This window comes from Herpailurus yagouaroundi, unplaced genomic scaffold, assembly GCF_014898765.1.
Source record: "Herpailurus yagouaroundi ecotype Mexico unplaced genomic scaffold, PumYag 140, whole genome shotgun sequence".
Lineage (NCBI taxonomy): Eukaryota > Metazoa > Chordata > Mammalia > Carnivora > Felidae > Herpailurus > Herpailurus yagouaroundi.
The window spans coordinates 11,544,567-11,551,936 of record NW_024412395.1 but is presented as its reverse complement, the minus strand read 5'-3'; the positions used below and the strand labels follow the sequence as shown (position 1 = coordinate 11,551,936).

The following is a 7,370-nucleotide window of genomic DNA, read 5'->3' as shown; positions in this document are numbered from 1 at the left end:
TCTCTCAAAAATAAATAAAACATTTAAAAAAGAAAAAAGAAAAAAGATTAAGAGGTAAGGTGATCAAAAAAAAAAAAAGTCCCAGTCATTTAAAGTATTTTTAAATTTTTTTTTTCAACATTTGTTTATTTTTGGGACAGAGAGAGACAGAGCATGAACGGGGGAGGGGCAGAGAGAGAGGGAGACACAGAATTGGAAGCAGGCTCCAGGCTCCGAGCTGTCAGCCCAGAGCACGACGCGGGGCTCGCACCCACGGACCGTGAGATCACGACCTGAGCTGGAGTCGGACGCCCAACCCACTGAGCCACCCAGGCGCCCCATGGGTCGCTGTTTCCTCCGTGAACCCAGCACCGATCTTGAAATGCTGTGCTCTGCACCCTGCTTCCTCTGAACGCAGCCACACCGGTTTGGAAAACCACGTGCTGTCTTCCTGGTCCCCGGGCCACGGGCTGTTCGCCGCCTCGCCGCCCGTCCCCTCTGTCTAGCTCGCATCTCTCCTGCTGCACCTCCTCTCTTCACAGCCTCATGGAGATGGAGAACAGCTGGTCCTTGATCCTCCAGAGAACAACTTTTCAGAGGTTTGTTTTAGTGGAAACACCAGGGTCCCGAGGAATTTTCCCCTTTGTGTGAAAATGAATGTCTTCCTCTGAGGCCTGCTCTGGGGGGCGTCCACCTGAGCGGTGGTAACTTCAAAGGCTCCCCACATTTCTGTTCCAGAGGCTCCAGGCGGGCTCGGGGCCTCCTCCCGCTGCTTCTGCCCAGGACTCCGCGGGCCTCTGCCCCGAACCCAGCGCCGAGCAGCTGCGGAAGGGCCCCGGGCACATGTGTGATGCGCGTAGGTGTCTGCGTTCGTGCAGATGCTCCCGGCGGCTTGCGTTTGGGAGTGGGCGTGGGCGTCCAAAATACCTCGCTCTCTCTGCATTATTAAGAATCCCTGCTTAGAAAGCAGAGAGACACGAGGGGAGACAGCATCCAGCTACGGCCTCGCGCCTTCGGGTTCAGTCTGTAACAAATATTTATACCCAAGTTACAACAAGTCCTGGAAAAGAAGCTGTTCACAGAAACACAGACGCTTAGCACTGGATTAATTACAGGCCTCTGTTGCCCTCTCCAGTATACGCTTTATGTTCATTTTTAAACACTCCGTCGTGATTCTTCTCTTCCTTTCTTACACACCGAGCCCAGCAGGCAGCTGTTTCCTATATGCAGCTGGGTCCCGCCACAGATGACTGCCTCTCTTTTAGCACCTTTGTGAAGCTTATTTTGAGACGAATCTGGCTGCAGGTGTCAGGTAAGAACGGGACTTTGTCCGAAAAGACCAAGAACCCGGTGGAAGGGGAGGGAGGGGGCTCAGGAGTGAGAGGGTCCGTGGGGGATACCTACATCCACCCTCCCTCCCACCCCCCCACCCCCCCACCCCTATCTGCAGGGCGACACCACATTTCCATCCTGGGCTCCGTGCCTGGGTCCACACAGGAAGATGCTTTGCGGGGCCCAATGGCAGAGCATTTTAATTGCCATGTCCCCAGTGACATCAAATCTCACAAACAACCTCCATAAATCACACCCTGACAGCTACCGGGCTTGTCCAACGCTAAACACAAGTGGAATCTTCTTTTAAGTTGCGTCTTAAGTTATAGGCAGTACCATCAGCCTTCAGCAAACATCTGTAGTTCATCTTATCGTTTGAAGAAATATATGAGTTTCACTGTCTTTTTTTTTTTTTCTTTAAGGCGTTTGCAGCTTCTGTCCTTGATTTGTTTGAAGGCCATCTGCTACATATAAAATTGGGGGTGGGGGCATGCTGTGGAAAAGGAACATTTGTGAGATGTACATGCTGGGAGAAAACGCAAACGCGGCGCAGGCTTCTGGCAGCTTCGGTGGGCACCACTTTCCTTTCCGGACCCCCAGCCCCTGAGAGAGCTTTGGACTTGGGACGTCCCTGTTGGCTCTTCCTGAAACGCGTTCTGGTTCTGTCTCGTGGCCGTGACTCCACCCCTCGGAGCCAGCGTTGGTGAGTCTGAGATCTTTCAAAATGTGCAAATACGTGCTACGGTTGACCTCCGGAGGTCTGCTAATGATGCCCCGTGGGCTGCAGGGTGAAATGGGGCACCCAGGCGCCCAAGGGGACGTTTCTCACAGGAATGACACTGGAGGCCCATCTGGGGAGTGTATGTCATGGCAGGAAGTTACCACAGGGTGGTAGGAGTTGTGCAGCTGTGTGCCCTCACTCGGGCATTCTTCCCTGACAAGCAGAGGCGACGGGAAACCAATGCAAAGAATGGCAGCCGGGGGCTTCCTCCCGCTTCTGCCCAAACAGAGGTGTCTGAGCTGATGCCGGCTCTGAGGAGGTGCTAGATGTTCAAACACTTGACCCCGAAATCACTGCCACCCCTAACCGGGCCTGGCTCCGTTTAATACGGGCCGGGCAGCCCGCATCGCTAAGTTCTGGGGAGCAACGCTTCATTTGCCAGAAAATTCACTTAAAGGATGTATTTGATGACCAGCGTGGGGGCTGGTTTGCCAGCAGAGCGAAAACAGTGGTCGTGGCGGAGATTTCATTCTAAGACCGGTGTTCCCTTCGTGCTGGAAGGTTCTTATAAATCCCAAAGCTTCCAACATCCAGTCTCATTTTCTCCTCTGCAAGGTCCAAAATGCTTTTAGTAAAACTGACGAAGGCATTTGTTATTATTATGATCATTATCATCATCATCACTATTATCAGCAGTATTCGTTTTGTTGCTGTAATTTATAGAAAAGTTGTATAAAGTTCCAGCTCAGTCCCGTGTGGGGTTCTCTTTTATTTCTCCTGAAGCACTCTGGCACGCAGCCACAAAGGCATTTCAAGCGATGCATCGGGACACAGGCTTTTAAGGCACACCTGAGGCTTTGCCCCTGAAAAAGTAAAGTATCCGTTTACCGTTTGGGGTTTTACCGGAAGAAGGCCCTTCTTGGGCCAAGTGCTCAGTGTCCGGCCAGGTCTCACTTTGCCACGTGGCTTTGCCCACCGTAAGAAGGCAGTGTGGGGCCACCCTGGCCCCCTTCACGTGCAAGTGGCCGTGACGGTCCCCCCTCCCTGCGGGCCCACCCCTCCATCCTGCAACAAGGCCAGTGGAAAACCGGAAACAAGTAAGCGTGGGGTTTCTTTTGAGTACTGGCACAAATTTATCCTAGTCTGTCAAGCCTATGGATTTATGGAGAAAACTTTATCCCGAAGGAAAAAAACAACAACAACCACCAAAAAACTTTCTTGTCCATCGATTCCTAGAAGCCGAGTAAACAAACTTGCTGGAGGCTGGTGAGCCGCCTGGTAAAGAACGGCCGAGGGGCTGTGTTTCCAGAAGAGTTGGTTTCAGGGGTAAAATGGAGATGGGCAGGGGGCTCCAGGAAGCTCCCCGCCACAGCCCGGCCCCCTCCGCCGCTGCCTGTGGACCACTTGTGTCGGCCGTGATTTGTGGCTGCACTTTTATGTAGAAGTGACTGCATCTCTTGGGGTCTGCAGTGTTACCTCCTTGACAGTTCCAGATGTTCTAAAGATAAAATACCTCCTGCTCGAGCCGCGGCAGGACGAGGAGCCCCAAAAGGTGCTCCGAATACAGTTTAAAAAGGCATCCGTCTTAAAAAGAACTTCAACATCTCACTCGCCTATTTGTAAGCCCTGTCCGTCGGGTCTTCGGACCCTCTCCGACTAGTTCAAAAGGCTTGTTCTTACATCGAGAGATTTTACCCAATGGAGTTTCAAACCTTTGCCCTGTTCCTCTCTCTGCCTGGGCCCACCCATTCGGCCCGCCTGCCAACACCAAGCGTCTTTTTGCATCAAGCTTGAGGCAGGAGGCCTCTCCGTCTTTCTATGGGGCACGTCACCGGCAACCAGCCTTGGCGTCAGGAGGAGGGTGGAAAGAGCCGTGTCTCGCTGGCCTGAACTGACCCCAGGTTCATTGGCAAGAAGGCAGCAAAAGGCCCCGGGGCCAGGCCCACTTCTCCCTCGGACCTCATAACTTACCCCACCGCCAACCTCTTAAAATAGGACTGAGACTTGACCCTTACCAGGACTTTGGAGCTGTGTCTGCGCTTGAGTTTCTGCAGGTGAAAAGCTACTCCCGAGACCACCCTTTAGAAAACCATTCTCGCCAGTGCTGGTGCAGAGTCATGTTATTCTTGGGTCATTTAACTTCACTCTCAGGGAAGAGTCAAGAGCGGAGCTGAGTAGTAAATCACTCCCCTCTGGAATGGATTTGTGCCAGAACTGATCGGCTTGAGCATTCCTGCCTTGCTTGACCATGGTAAAGAGATTATGGTATGTAAAATTCGGCTAAACATAGCTTGTTTCGATTTCCTACTCTCCTGGTTGTCTGTCTCGCTACGAAAGGTTAAGACCTAGGAGGGAAATGGCATCCGTACTGTGGAATCATTCCCACACCAGGGCAACACGTCCTTCCCAGAAGGGGTCCCTGCGTGGTGACTCACACCAAGGGAACTCGGTCCCTTCAAATAGATGTGCAAGAACTTGGCCTTGGGGTGGTTTTAAGAGGTTGCTCCCTCAAAGCTACAAACATCGAAGGCAGCCAGCCCAGAAGCCAGCCTGTGGTGTTCCGGGTTTGTGAATCTCTGTTCACATATTCAGCATTTCACACAGTTGAAATTAGCCTTTACTCTTCCCTGATGACATTAAGTGAGCCTTGAAGCTACAGTGACGTCACGTCAGCTGATCTGGTTGCCCTACGGGGGACTCTCCCTGAAACCCTTCGATCCACGTGCATAGTGGTTTCTCCAGCTGTAATCTCTTGAGAGACGGTCTTGTGATCCAAATATCCAAGTGCAAAAAAAACAAACAAGTTTTCATTTCTTCCCGCCCATTTGATTACATACGTCCACCAGCCTCCTGGAAGGCGTGTGTCCTAGAGGTAAGAATGGTATTAAGGCACAGCGTCTGTGTCTCCGTCTTCGAATCACCGGGATCCCTTTTGCTTTCTGCAATGTACATCCTCAGCATGTGAAAGATCCAGACTTGCTTCCCTGAGTGGACCCGGTGGAGGGTGCCCAGGTCTCAGAACCCAGTGGGCGGGTGAGAAGACGGGGGAAACCATGACAGGGGGCCCACGCTCCACCTTGAGGGCACAGAGAGGAGGGGGACCGCCAGCATGGTCAGACAGACGTGAGCAAAGACATCTGCAAATTAACAAACTGCAGCCTCTGGGGCCATGTCATGCATTAGTCTTGCTGAATCAGGTAGAACCAGAAAGTAATTTTGATTAGCATCCGTCCAAGCTATTCATCATAAGAAATCACGCAACTGCGTTCGAGCCCGGGACTTTTACCCAGCCATCCCTGCCTGATTTCTCAGCAGGAGGCAGACTTGTCAGGTGACAAAGTCCCGTTTGCCTGACTTCTGTGCTGTGGTAGTCAATATGTAAGGGAGCCTGAAAGAAGATGTTTTAAAATTACAAGCTCAAGAAAACAAACCGGCGGAAAGAGAATCCCTCTTTTGTTTTCCCCTCATACAAAAGGAGTAAGCGGAAGTTTTACCTAACAGGGGAACCCATACACCAGCAGTCCTAACTGACAAAGAAACGTCCTCCCGTCTAAGGTACGGAAGACATACTTAAATGGAAAATTTCCTGAGGGTGATGGAATCTCTGTTAGGAATTACTTTTCATACAAAGAAATCGCTCTGGATTAAGGCGAATATTCTAGCAGTGGCATTTGTAAGAATTTACCAATCTGGGCATCAATATCTTCATATGTGTCCATGCAAACCATTCATTTTCTTTCTCTGTTTGTCCCGCCACCAATACACCACGTCCCCAGGTACCGCAGGCAATAATGTTCGCAGCCTTGTGAATTTTCTGGGATCCGTAGACAGGATCGGAAATGCTCGAGAGTGTCATTCAAAGCGTGGAATGCCTTTTTCAGCTAGGTAAAGTCAGACCAACAAATCACCGGCAGCTTTATTTCTTATCTGCCAGCCTTTGTCAGAAAAGACCACGCGGGGTCTGGGACTCGTACCTGACGCACTTTGAGAAGTTGTCTTTTTTTCCCTCGTCAGAGCCTTCCGTCTGGCCAGTGAGTGGGTCGGCAGCACGGTGCGGGATAGGCAGGGCGGGGGCTCAGCCCAGGACGGGAGGAAGCCGTCAGTCCCCTCGCCCTCCAGAGAGCTGGGCTCCCAGGCCATGGGGAGGACAGACACTTGATGCAGCTAATGAAGGCCAAGACACCTGCAGTTAAGCAAAGGGGGAAAAAAAGGTATTTTTTTTATCATTTCAGCAATCTCAGTTGGCTGCTTAAAGAGAAGCTGTCTCTGCAGATTTCCAGAATAGCTGTGCAGACAGGGCTAAATCAGAGGCCTCCAAACCCTGCCATCTGGCTAAAACCTAAAAAATTCAGTCTGCAAGCGACATGACTTTCCAACACTTCCAAGTTTCTTTTTTTCTGTTTCGCTTTTTTTCTGTTTCTGTTTCGTTCTGTTTACCTGACTCGCTCGCCGCTTGTGGAGAGACGTCTCATGTCATTCGGATGAAAGCCCCGTTTTATGGCCCATTGGTACCGATGGGCCACGTTACAAACAAACTTGGGAAGGACAAAGACCCCTCCTTCACGCACAGGAAACCCAAATATCTCTATGGCCACAGCAGCCGAGCACCTTGGATGCATCGGGAATGACACGGTCTGCTCTGCTGTGCCCCCGCACCCCACCCCTGTCCGCTCAAGGGAGCAGACAGCCCATGCACCTAGCCCAGCACTGGCTCAAAGCGGGCACCCAGGAAGTCCTCAGTGAGGCCGTGTTTGGGGAAAACCCGTGTTTGCACGTGGATGGTGATTCCCGGGGGCCGTGCCTGGGGTTTGACGTGTCCTATTCGGTGGGGGCTGAGCCTGGGGATTTCTCGGTGACGAAAATCCCGTTAAGTATTTACAACCATCCAACAACCGCCTATATCCTGACGGTTTTACCTCCCAGATTTCTCTTGATACATGCCTCCCAGCCTCCAGGCCCCCGACATCTCTAACCCCCGGCTGGTTCTAAGGAGGGCCCTCTTCTCCAAGAGCAGCTAGAACCATCTCTTCACAATGTGGATCAGTTTAAAAACCTGCAGTGGCTTCCTCCCACATTAAGGATCAAGGTCAAAAACCTATAGGAACCTTCCAGGCACGACATGACGAAGCCCTTGTCTCGTCTGAGCCACCTGCTCTGGGCCACCCCCCTCCCCGTACTGGCTTTCCTACATGTGCGCAGGGCCTTTGCATAGCCTGTTCCCTCTTCTTAGGGCATGCACCCCCAACCCCTGCCTTCACCCCGTGAGCTCCTGCTAGCCCTTTGGCTCCCAGTTCCAATGCTGTGTCCTCATGGAAACCCTTCCTGACAGCCTCCAACC

At 51.9% G+C, this 7,370-nt stretch overlaps 1 long non-coding RNA gene across 1 annotated transcript in view; it reads right to left on the bottom strand.

Moving 5' to 3' along the window:
* Window positions 1-260: 260 nt before the first annotated feature.
* LOC121030447 (uncharacterized) overlaps window positions 261-7,370 on the bottom strand; it is a 78,840-nt gene continuing 71,730 nt past the window's right edge. Inside the window, exons 3-4 of the long non-coding RNA XR_005790203.1 lie at window positions 4,048-6,215; window positions 261-2,895 (exon numbers count right to left, since the gene is read on the bottom strand). This is a non-coding gene — a long non-coding RNA (uncharacterized LOC121030447). The remainder of the gene's footprint in view (window positions 2,896-4,047; window positions 6,216-7,370) is intronic.